This window comes from Galeopterus variegatus, unplaced genomic scaffold, assembly GCF_000696425.1.
Source record: "Galeopterus variegatus unplaced genomic scaffold, G_variegatus-3.0.2 Scaffold4428, whole genome shotgun sequence".
NCBI classification, from domain to species: Eukaryota; Metazoa; Chordata; class Mammalia; order Dermoptera; family Cynocephalidae; genus Galeopterus; species Galeopterus variegatus.
Window position 1 is genome coordinate 133,823 of NW_007730539.1, and position 13,321 is coordinate 147,143.

Sequence of the window (13,321 nt, forward strand, 5' to 3'; positions counted from 1 at the left end):
TTTTTTTTTAATTTTTTTTTTTTTTTTTTTTTTTTTTTTGCTGTTCACTATTGCAGTTATTAGCCACAGTGAGGCCCAGGCACTTAGCTCTCCACTTTAATTATTCATACTTATGAAGAAAAATTTCACCCGTGTGCTTTATTCTCCTCCAGCTCCGACCTGAACACACATAGACTCTGCCTTCCTTCTCTCCCCAAAGTGCCTTGTGTGTCGGAGGCCCTTTCGCTGGGGTGCTTGTTCCATTTATGCCTTTCATATGCATTTTGTGTTCTGCCAAGGGGGTCAGGAGGGCATGTGGAGAAGCCAGATGGCTTACCTCTTCCCTCAGGAAACACGCCACTATTTAGCTGGGCACCTTCCCAATTCAAGGCAGGGTGAGATTCCGCTGTTTCAGGGAGAGTTGGTTCAAATGCCACTGTCCCAGAGATTACAGCTCCAAGTTCCCTGAGGCTATGCACTTTTCTACTTCACTGCCTCTTGCTGGAGTTTTCTGCCAGAAACAGCATTTTAGGAGATATTAGAAAGGGGATGGGAAGGGAGGGATGGGAGAAAGCAACCCGTGTTATTTATGGCCTTTGCTCAGACACAAGTTTCCGTTATTTTAATCCAGCTGAAATAAGAAACCATAATCCATGGATGAGAAGACAGTGGACAAACCCAGTTAAATCGGGAGCACCCTGAGGATGTGTATTTCCCCCCATTTCTGGTTCTCAGCGTTCCTTCCCTGCTGCCGTTTCCCAACTTCAACTTTTGAAAAGCCAAGCAGTTTCGCTGGCCAGGCCCAGGGAACTTATTTGTATGCAGCACAAATTTCAGAATCTGTTCTCAGCCTGTGCCGAGTGAAAAATGGCCTGCATTTTCTTGATAGCCCATGTGGTTGTAAAGAATAAATGGCTAATGAATTACAGATGAACATTGACGCAAATTAATCTTCCTGCTGTCCCTGGGTTATATGGCAGCCATTTAAAAGTTTAATCAATACACTAAAGTTGAAAACATGCAGGCACTGCAGTTGTTTGGATGTAATAAACATCAGAGGGAACCGGGAGGCTTGCACCCAGTCTATGTATCATAATGACAGGTATTTATGTTTAATGGACTAAATATTTTTTATTGGAAGGGAGCAAATGTCAGCTTAACTTTGTGAGTCCCGCATTCAACTTGCCTTTGAGGTTGGTGAGAGACGGCTGACGTGTCATTGGAAATGAAATGTTAAGGGGGAGAGAAAGCACCACGGAGACAAAGCGAGGATAAGGAGCTGTTGGAGACGTGATGCAGCACTAACATTCTGCAGCAACTCATTAATGAAAACGTAAACTCTGATTTTCTAACGTTGCTGTAAAATGGTTTACTAGGAACAACTTTAATGGTTATTAGTGAAAACAAGTGCCCAGATCTGCCAGATATCCCGTTCAGTGCAGGCTTTTGTTTGAAAACTCTTTACCAGGTCATATTTGCTGGAGATTTATAATTAGTCTTTCTTCTTAATGTGAGAAGGGGGGAGAAACAGCATGATGGCTCTCAGCCCTTGTGTTCCATAGATCTTTCCTTTTGAACAGTGTCCAGTGACTTTAAATAACCATGTGTTCTCTTTTGGAATACTTATATCTTAATTACTTTTCAAGTCGGTATTTTGTAGGACTGCTGTGAGTCTGGTAGGACCATGGTGGCTAAAAGCAAATGCACTTTGCCAGCAGTGGTGCCATCTCGATGGACAGAACCAGACTGAAAGGAAAGGGGAGAAATGGCTTCATACAAACAAAAAAATAGAGACACAGTTCAGCTTTTTTTTTTCTTTTTTCTTGCAAATTAAAACAGACTATATATGTTATCCCTGTGGAGCATGGGGTCTTGGAAAATGGTATACACATTACAAAAATAATTAGAAACATTTTAGACAATAGAGAGCATGTTTTTAATGCCCCTTCTGCAACCAATTGTCTCAGGTCCTCTTCAGTGTCCTACAGCGCATGTACTGGCAGGGCTTTGAAGAAAACAATTCATTTGATATCAAGATAGGGCTGCAGAATGAGGAAAACAGGGCAGCAGGGGGGTGAGATACTTAGTTATCCAGTATTTAGATCCTTAAAAATATATTAATTCCATCTTCATATACGTTAAATAATTTTTTAAATGACAAAAAAATTGTGTTCTAATGGGCGTAAGATTCAGAGGTAATCAGCATTATGTGACATTAGTCAGCTAAACTAATGGCTTCACTGGCCCTTCATCTTCCCATAAGCAGAACGGGGTAAAGCTTGCTGTAATGGGGACCAAAGCATGGCTCACTGTGACCTGTGATGACATGCCACCCACCACGCCCATGCCTCACTCCCTCTGCAGTCCCAGAACTCTTCTTTATTTTTATTCCTAGCTCTTCTCACTATCTTAGAGGATTGCTTTGTTTGCCTGTGTTCAGTTCGTGTTTCCACCATGTGAACATAAGCTCCATGGTAGGGGTAGGAGGCCAGAACATGATTTTCTTTTTTACTCCTAGAATTCCAGGGCATGATCCATAGTAGGTTCTTGTAAATGGCAGTTAAGTGAATGGAGGGCTATTACTTCTTATTGACTTTAATAATCATGAAGAGGGAATAAAGAAGTATAAATAAATCAAAACTAAGAAGGAAGCTCTGTTCTTTACGAGGAATTCTCTTTTTATTTGTGGATGAACAACTTCCTAAAGATGTCTGTTTCTTTCTCATTGCCCAGAACATGTCATTGGGAAGCTGGAAAATTGAATATCTCATTCTTCATGCTCTTATAGTAGAGAAAGACAGGATAAAAGGGAGCCAATCCACAGTGTTGCTCCATAAGATAAATCACATTTTTTGTGTGTTCTTACTAAAGGCTTGACATTAGATGCTATATGTATACCAACTTATATTATCTTTACAACCACTTTGTTATGGAAGAAAGTTTATTCCCATTACACTAGGAACTGGCTGGGATTTGAAACTACATTTGCCTGATTCTACCCAAGGCCTTTTCTCTACTGCATGTTTCTTTAGCCACCATTTTGATTTCATAATGAAAGATGGTAACTATGCCATCTTCTAAACGCACTTAACACATTAGGTCTCCCTCTTTGATATTAAGTATGCACTGCCTGTGCCATGTTCTGTCATTTTGTATGCAGCCATTGAAATTTCTATACGAAGGTGACCCTGGAGTCTGACTGTCTAGGTTCGAATCTTGGCTCTGTCAGTTACTCCCTGTGTCAGCTCAGACAAATTCTATAACCTTTCTGCTACGGTTTCCTCACTTGTGGAATGGGAATAACAGTAGTTCATACAGCACGAGTGTTTTGAGAGGATTAGGTGCTTAGAACAGAATCTGGACTTCTGAAAATGTTGGCAATTACTTTCACCATTATTATTCACCTTTACTGGGTTTCCTTTTGTCTGCATGACCAGGTTGAACTTGGGGATGCCAGGACCATGTTTTGTTCCTCCTGATATTCTCCTAAAATACTTAGCAAGTTTCCATTTCACGTTGGAGACTCTGAGTAAAAACTCATTCTAGAATGACACTTCAAATCCTTGTCCTATTGATTTAACATCTTTTTGCCTCAGCTTCTGAATCCTACAATGGGGAGACTAATACTCTCTATCCCATAGAGTTGTTTTGATGATTGAATGAGATAAAGTTTTTAGAATAGTATGTGATACATAAAAAAAAAAGCTTAGTGTTAGCTATAATTGTTATAATTATTCATGGATTGCCAGTATTTAAACACTAAAACTCCATGGGATATAATATAACTTGTAAGGATTCCAAAAGCAAATTTTCAGAGGCCATCTCAGGTATACTATTATTAAGAATAACCATATCCTTCTGGTGAAACCGTATTGAGTATATCTTGCAATCCAGGGAGTGTGGTGGATATTGGAGCGTAAAACACAGCAGGAGGCATAAGTGGTGATGGACGTGAGCAGTGCTTACCCCCAATAATAACCAAGTGCTTGAACAGGAAAACAACCCTGGGAGGTAACATTTTTACTTATTAAACTAGCAAAGATGGTCAAATAACCATACCTGGTGCTGTTGAGCGCATTAGGTGAATATTGATACACTTTTGAAAAGCATCTTGGCCCTCTGCTTTGAGGCTAGAAAATGTTCGGATCCATTGACTTAGTAAGGCTACACTTAGGAATCTATCCTAAGGAAAGAATCTGAAATGCATAAACATAGCATCTTTATACATTATAATGTTCACATGGTAATGTTTATAATGTCAAAACACACACAAGGATGACAGTCATTATCCAACTAGATAAGATAGCTAACTAAGTAAATTATGGCACTTCCACAGAACATAATTGTAGTGGATTGAATGTGTCCCCCCCCCAAACTCGTTGAAGCTTGAACTGTGTCCTCCAAGTTAGAAACTTATATATATATATATTAGAAACTTAGCCCCCACTGTGACTGTTAAGAGGGTGGGAAATCCTATTATGGTAATTGAACGGTGGAGCCTTGAAGAGGTGATTGGATTGTAGGACCGTGCAGTAGTGAATCACATCTGGTGAGAGGAGAGTCTGGCTCTCTCTTTCTCTTGCTCTTTCTGCTCTGTCATTTCACAATGTGATACCCTGCAGCCACCACCAACACTCTCACCAGATGTATTCCCTGGACTTTGGACTTCTGAGCCTCTGAAACTGTAAGCAATAAATTTCATTTTCTTACAAAGTACTCAGTTCCATGTATTTTGTCATAAGCAACAGACACGGATTAATACAACAATGTTATATAGCATTCAAGTGATGTTTAAAATAGTTTTTAACATGATAGTCAAGTATTTAAGCAATAAAATAAATGAATAAAGGTATATATGAACTCATCCATGTTTACAACAATGGATAGAAAAAAGACTAGAAAACAAAAAATCAAAATGCTGTGATTAGTTCTAGGCAGTGGAATTATATATGATTTTTTTTTTTACACTTTGTTTTTACAATGAGCATGTAGATTAATAAGAAAAAATTTAAAAACAAATCCTAAACAACAGTACATCTTTATGAAAATAGTTCTAGAGGAAGAGGAATGTTAGTAAGAAAAGAGTTTGTATGAATTAGGAATTGTGTTCAGCTTCAACTAACAGCCAAAACAACAGTGCCTTTAACAAGATACTCCATGCAACACAGACCCCAGACGTAGGCAGTCTATAGCTGGTATGCTCTCACCAGGAACCCAGGCTTCTTTGATTTCTGTTTACTTTCCAGAGGTCTGGCTTCCATCTTCAAGTATGATTTATGATCACCATATTATTGCTGTTGCACCAGCCCTTATTTGCATGTCCCAAGTAGCAGGAAGGAAGAAAAGGCAAGATCAGCATGTTCATGCTCAACAACATAGGGGCTCTGTGTGTAAGACAGAAGGGGAATATGAAGACTGAGTATCTGGACCCTACTCTCAGATTTGAATTCCAACTCTGCCATTCAATAGCAGGTTGACTTTAACAAAGGCTAGCACATCACTGGCACCAAGGAAGCCTCAGGAATCTTCTCAATACAGTGCCATATGCAACCACGATCATCCCCTGTGCTTGATATACCAGGTGATTCCCATTTGCCCCTACCAGCCTTCGGTACCTCCTGTGCTTTTGTTACCTCCCCTTTAAAACAGGAATAATAAAAATTTCTGTCTTTTAGGATTGTGGTGAGGATAATATGACTTTATAGTTGTCAAAGCCTTTGGAAAGGCTGTGTGCTAGGCAAATGTAATTTTTATAAAACTAATCACAGCTAACGGGAATTGAGTGCTCACTACCTGCTAGTCACTGTTGAGCTCTTTATATGCAATACCTAATTTAATTTTGGGAATTAGACATTACAAGTGTCTCCATTATACAGGTGCACATATTGAGAAACAAAGAGATTTGAACCCAGGTTGTCTAACTCCTGTGCCCATGACATTGGTTCTCAAACTTTAGGGTGCTTTAGAGTCACAATAAACTTGTTAAAAATGCAAATGCTAGAATCAGAAATCAGATTCTGCTGTATATGGTCTGCACACTACACTTCATAACTCTCAGTTCCACCAACTCTGTATTCATGATTATCCAGCGATGTGGCAAAGAGCAGTGTTCCACAGGGAGGGGGCTCCTCTGGCTCCTAAATTCTGCTCTAGCTTTCCTTTGATCTTTTCTGACAGGGAGCCTGCAGCCCATTTGAGCAGATTTTTTAATAGCATGCTCCTTGTTTGGGAGGTTTTGTCATCTCACATGAAAACTGTGTAACTCATTTCTGCAGCTACCTCTTATACAGTAGTGTGGGGATCTTCAGAGGTGAGAGGAGTTGGGCCAATAGATTTGACTTTGTTGATCGGATTTTCATTATTTTCCAAAGAGGAGGTCTTTGAGGCCAAGTCTATGGGCTGATTGGTGAAGGGGAGGTAAAGAGTTAGTTTTTAGGAAGATTAAGAGTGTCTACCACATACTTTATTTGTGAACTTTCTTTTTAGCCCACTAATAGCAAAGGTGCAATGAGGAGGTCTACTTTTGGCAACGGACAGGCTCCCAAACACAAGGCATGGACTGTGCCATTTAAAGGTCTCAGGAGACTCATTTCCAACTTGAATGGAGGAAGACTGTCAGAATAACTGAACTTTGGGAACATTGTTGGTTCTTCTTAAGACTGTTCTTTCTTGCAATGGACCAGAACCAACAGGATCAACTACAGGTTGTGATAGATTTATGCAATGAGGGATATAGGAAGAAGGAAAGAAAGCTACAGGGAAGGATTTCATGAACTGCATCACAAACTGATTTGGTGGGTCCCAGGGAGAACATAAACACTACCCTAAGGACTCATGGATATGAATTTTGTTTTGATCCATTTTATAGACAATCTATGAAAGAAAGAAAGAGAAAGAAAGAGAGAGAAAGAGAGAAAGAGAGAGAAAGAAAGAAAGAAAGAAAGGAAGGAAGGAAGGAAGGAAGGAAGGAAGGAAGGAAGGAAAGAAAGAAAGAAAGAAAAAATAATACCAGTTTATCTCATAAGGTTGTTGAAAGATCAAGTGATGGGATAATCTGTGTAAATTACTTACCAGTGCCTACACATAGGAAGCTCATTAAATTAGCTATGATGGTGATGGTGAGGAGGAGGAGAGAGAAGAGGAGGACGAGAAATCTGCTAAGATTTTGCTCTAGAAAATGTCTTTCAGTTGAATATTCACATTGAAAAGGAGAATCTTTGTCTTTATAAGTGGAAGATGCATTTTGGAAAGTTTATCAAGAAATGAAGGACAAAACTTTTTTTAAATAGCAGAAGTCACAGAAACACTGCTCTTTGCGTTTCTTCTCTGGCTCAACGATTCCTAAAATGATCTTTGTTTTTTGTGGTTTTTAATTTGTTTTTTGATTCCTTAAAAAGATAACAAAGTTTGCAAACCTTTTTCTAGACTGACCAAGAGAAAAAGAGAGAAGACCAAATTTACTAAAATCAGAAATAAAGTAAGGGGCATTAGTACATTGTCATTATGGTATTTTGTGTGGTAAGATTTAATTTTCTTTCTTTTTCTTGTTTGCATTTTTGTTCTATGAGTGGGTTTTGTTCTTTCTTTTGTATTCGTGGTAGTGATCATCATTTTTTGGATTCCAGATGCAGAACTCCCTGGAGGATTTCTTGCAGGGCCAGTTGTTGTCTGGTAGCGAACTCCCACAGTTTTTGTCTGGAAAATACACCATTTTGCCTTAATTTCTGAAGGACAGCCTTTCTGGGTGTAGTATTCTTGGCTAAAAGATTTTTCTTTTAGTGTTTTGAATATATCATTCCATTTTCTTCTGGCCTGTAGTGTTTCTGTTGAGAAGTCTGCCGTTTTAAGATTCTCTCTTTGTCTTTGAGCTTTGCCAGTTTGACTGTAAGGTGTCTTGGAGAGGATCTTTTTGGGTTAAATCTGTTTGGGGATCTTTGAGTCTCCTGGATGTGAAGGTCTGTGTCTCTCCCTATACCTGGGGAGTTTTCCATTATTGTTTAATTTAGTAGGTTTTCCATGCCTTTTCCTTTCTCCTCCCCTTCTGGAACACCCATGATTCAAATGTTTATGCACTTAAGGTTGTCTGCTAGCTCTCTTAGATTTTCTTCATTTTTTAAAATTCATTTTTCCTTTTTTTGTCTGCCTGGGTTGTTTTGAAAAGACTATCTTCAAGAACAGAAATTCTTTCTCCTGCTTGTTCTAGCCTGCTACTTAGGTTCTCAGTTGTGTTTTTTATTTTGTTGAGTGAATCTTTCAGCTCCAAGAGTTCCACTACATTCTTTTTTCAGGTATTGATCTCTTTGTAAATTTCCTCCTAGATTTTTTTCTCATTTCACTATGTTGTCTGAGTCTTCTCATATCTCAGTGAGTTTCCTTAAGATTGTTGCTTGGAATTCCTTTTAGGTCATTTCAAGGGTTTTCTGCTCTATAGGGTCTAGTATTTGAGAATTACTGTATTCTTTTGGTGGTGTCATATTTTCTTGGATTTTCATATTTCTAGTATCTCTACATTGATGTCTGGTCATCTGGTAGAACAGTTGCTTCTTTTATTACTCTGGAGTGGGCTTTGAGGAGAGAGAGTTTTTCTTCTCTTTCCAGTCTTAGCTGGTGACTTTCCTTCTGTCAATGTAGTCGAGTGTCTGCCAGGCCACCTGCATGGTGGCTGTGGCTACTGCTGTGGCATCAAGCTGCTTTTTCAGCAGCTGTGGCTGTAGTGGTGGCTGTGGTAAGCCCCCTATGCTGAAGTGGTTTTTGGTATGCTCTCTTGCCTGCTTCTGGGCAGGGGATGCTGCCCTTGGCTCCTTCCTAGGACCCCAGGCATGCTCTGTTTCTTGCCTACTTCTGAGCAGAGGGGGCTGCTGCCTTCCATGATCTTTGTAAAGTGCCTTTATAAAAAGGGAGAGCACTGAATTTGGAGTCAGAAAAATGGAAAATAACCACAGCTTGTCCCTCTAGGCTTTTTGTCTTTTTGAACATATTATTTAATTCTCTAAGTCTCTTTTTCTTCATCTCTGGACTAGGGGTAATAAAACCTATTTGGTGGTTGTGGGGATTAAATGAGATGATGTATTTTAGGTTAGTTGGTACAGTATATTGCACATAGAAGGTGATCAAACGAATAACTGATGCTGTGAAGGGTTGTAGCAGCCAAAAGAGCTCTTCAGAATGTTCCATGCTTCTGGAGGACAATCTGCCTTCTGCCTTGGTCTCCAGGTACAAACCCTACACAGAAGACAATTCTGCAAAAAAAAAAAAAAAATCAGAACTGAGAACTTTTTTTTTTCCTATGTTGATGTTTAGGTGGCCTAAGAACTTATTATTCCATGTTTGGGGGCAGAGATTTTGTTATGCCTTTCCTGTTAGTGTTAAAAGAAAATCCACACCTCTGCCCTGTCACGGTCACCACAATGTTGTGCTATGCAATGTATCTCAAGCACTTCCTGCCCGTGGGAATCTGCCTAGTGCTTCTCCAGTATGAGAAAGGCCGGTATCTTTGCTGAAGCTGTCAGGGACTATAATTGCCTTTAATATCCAAGAGTGCATTGCTAGGTACCATGATACACAGTCCCTACAGCACACAAAACTAGGTAATTCAAGACAAGAAGATGGGGATATGAAAACTAAATAGGGGCCGGCCCAGTGGCGCACTGGATAAGTGCGCCGCTTGGGAAGCGCGGCGGCGCTCCCGCCCGAGGGTTCGGATCCCACATACAGACCGGTTCCCGCTCACTGGCTGAGCGAGGCGTGGGAGCAACACCGAGGGTTGCAGTCCCGTTGCCGGTCCCCGGTCCGGTACGGGGGCAACACTGAGGGTTGCGATCCGTTGCCGGACACAGAAAAAGACAAAAGACAAAAAAACAAAACAAAACAAAAGAAAACTAAATAGTAGAGATGAGGGTAGATATCCTATCTAGTTTCTGATGAAGGGAAAGAATTCAGTCTTTCAGTATTAAAAATAATATTAGCTGTGGGTAATTTTGTAGATGATCTTATCAGTTTGAGGAACTTCCCTGTTATTTCTATGTTGCTGAGAGTTTTTATCCTGAATGAATGAATGTTAAATTTTGTCAGTAGTTGTTTTCTGCATCAATTGAGATGATTATATTTTTTAATCTGTTTATATGGTGAATTATATTTATTTTTCTATATTGAACCAACCTTGTATCTCTAGGATAAATCCTACTTGGTCATGATGTATTATACTTTTTATATAGTGCTGTATCTGATCTGCTAATATTTTGTTATAGATTTTTCCATGTGTGTTTATGAGTAATTGGTTTTTAGTTTTCTTTTCTTGTAATATATTTATCCAGTTTTGGTATTAGAATAGTTACTGGGCTCATAAAGTAAGTTGAAAAGTATTCCCACCTCTTCAATTTTCTGGAAAAATTTTTTAGAAATGGCATTATTCTTTGTTAAATCCTTCATTGAATTTGCCATTAAAGCCATTTGGCCTAGAGTTATCTTCATGGGCCAATATTAAACTACGAATTCAATTTCTTTAATAGATACAAAATTCTTGGGGTTATTAATTTCTTCTTTAGTACCTAAGCTTTTGTAAAAAAAGAAAATTCTTACCCCCATTTAAACCTCTACTTTTAATCATTGTGGCCATCAGATGACCATTGTGTCATGATGTGATTACAAATTCTTCTCTCGCTTTTTGTTTGGTGGACAAAGAAAATCTGACTCATTCATACATTTATTTATTTGTTCATTCAGTGAAGATTTTTAACCACATTTTGAATTCCAGAAACTGCAATGGGGATTGTGGTTTCAAAGATGAATAAGGCAGGATTCCTGAGTTCAAATAAATTATATTAAGTGGGAATAATAATAATAAAATGCTTGACGATGCTGCAGTGGGATATGTGTGAAGGTTACGTGATGAACAGTGCACAGAAAGAGCAATCAAGGAGCCACTAATTCTGCCTAAGGGAAGTAAGGGTTGGCTTCTAAGAAGAAATGGCATTTGAATTGGGCCTTGAGAGATAAGGAAAATTTTATCTGGCAGAGGGGAGTCTTGTCACATGAAATGTCATGGGATGTTTGAGGGAAAAAGCTTTTTCAGCTTTTCCTAGGATAAGAGTATCTACTTCAGGACTTCATTGTTTTGATCAGGGGACCCAAGGATGAACGGTGAATTAAAAAGTTAAATCACTCTAGTTATCACCATTCTTTTATTTATGTGTTTCTCAAATGCAGTCAAAGTGCCTGTTACAATCTCACTGCAGGGGGGACTTACGTTGAATTATTGTTTCATGATGATTCTCAGATTTTGAGATCCTATTTTTATTTAAATGCTTATTTTATAGTTGTAATAATAAATAAATAAATATTTTCTTCAAAGACGTGGCCTTGAAATGGATCTTAATTTGAGTGTTGACATTCCAGTGACAAAACAAGAACCAGCATTTATAGGTGAATAGAAAAAGAGAGAGAGAGAATGAATCATAAACACCTGTAAAATGTGACCTTTACTTCCAAAGAGTACATTATGGAGTTTCTCCAAAAGTCAGTTGATGGTCATTATTCACAGTTTTTTTTTTTTTTTTTTTTTAAAGGATGACCGGTAAGGGGATCTTAACCCTTGACTTGGTGTTGTCAGCACCACGCTCAGCCAGTGAGCTAACGGGCCATCACTATATGGGATCCGAACCCGGGGCCTTGGTGTTATCAGCACCGCACTCTCCCGAGTGAGCCACGGGCCGGCCCCATTATTCACAGTTTTACCTGGAGGGTGTTGGTCATGTCAGGCCAACTAAAGTCGCTATATCCAGATTCAACTGTATACATTGCCCTCTGAATATATCATGAAAACAATGTCTCTGCGTAAATTCAGGAACACCTCTTCCTCATCTAGGTTAACTGTGTCTAGAACTTTGCATGTGAGACTTGATTTTATGTCTGTTGTTGCAGCTACTGCTGTTTTTGCTGCTTTTGTGAACCATGTGGGCCTCCAAGAATACCTTGCTTGCAGAAGGTCCAGGAGCTTGCCAAGTAATTGCTTTATTTAATTAATGGAGGCTCTTTGGAAGTTAGGGTCCCTTGTTTTTAATTTTCAGTTAAAGACACCTATTGATTTCCATTTTAAAAATAGATGCCGTCTACTTGATTTGCTTATTACTCTTTGATACTAAGATATAGCTCTAATGGTTCTGTGGTGTTGTCAGTTATGTAAGTATTCATGAGTATTTAAGGTAAAGCCTGGATAGCTTAGAATTATTCTAACGACTGAATTTGTCATCAAAGTTTTTGCGCCAAGACTATGCTGTAAATGCGTATGCTGTATTTGGAGAACAAAATCTAATTTTTGTTTTTGTGACATAAATTCTTAACATATATCTACTATTCACTATATGCTGGGCACAGTGCCAAAGAAGTGTTAGTGGAAGGGATGTGTATCAGTTCACAACCAACGCTTTGGAGAAATGGCTGTGGCTACCCCACACTCTTTCCCCTTGCACTGGTCTGATGCATATAAGAAGACTTGAAAGGAGATGGCAGAACCACAAAAATTGCACTTGGAGGAAGCTGCCTGCATTGAGCCTTTTCAGTAAGGAAGGTGTAAACTTCTATTGTGTAAGGCCACTGAAATTTGAGGGCTTATTTGTAATTGCAGCTTGTATAACCCTTCCAAATACAGTAATAGGACAGTTATAGGGAACTCATAATAAAAATCATGACAAATTGTCAAGTAATAGTCGCCATGGGAGGTACATGGGCAAGGATTATTATTCCCATTTTAGACATGAAAATTGAGGTTCACTTAAGTCATGTGACCCTCCAAGATTTGGAAGCCCAAGCTATAGAGGAATTAATACCAGTGTCCGTGTGTTCTGACTGTTTCTTACTTCTATTCTCTTGCCCTATTTTACCTCCTTCATTATATTTGTATGTGAAATTATTATAGTTTTTTATTTTAAATTTTGTCTGCTTATTGCCTGCCTTCCACTACTAGGTTACTGTGCCCATGTGCTCAGACCTTATCCTTGCTATATCCCTATCTACTAGGACATTGCCTGGCTGTGGAAGGATCTCAGTAAATAGTCATGTAATGTAAGAAGGCATGAATCAATTTTGTAATGCAGATTAAAGTGTATGCCCCTTATACATTTCTGTAAAGGAAAAAGGGAAGGAAGGAATTACAGATGAATGGGTGTGTGTTCATGTGTAAAAAGAGGAAAGGATAGGGTGATGGCATTGGAGGAGGAAGGGACTGATGATTTTTCACTCTTAACATTTTTTTAAAATTTAATTTAATTTTATTTTACTTCTCAAAATATATTGTACTTGATTTTCATGCCCCTTTACCTGTTCCTCTCCACCCCCCCCCAACCCC

At 38.9% G+C, this 13,321-nt stretch overlaps 1 long non-coding RNA gene across 1 annotated transcript in view; it reads left to right on the plus strand.

Moving 5' to 3' along the window:
* Positions 1-13,321, plus strand: part of LOC103603079 — an 83,908-nt gene that overhangs the window by 49,976 nt on the left and 20,611 nt on the right. The gene's annotated exons all lie outside the window — the stretch shown is intronic.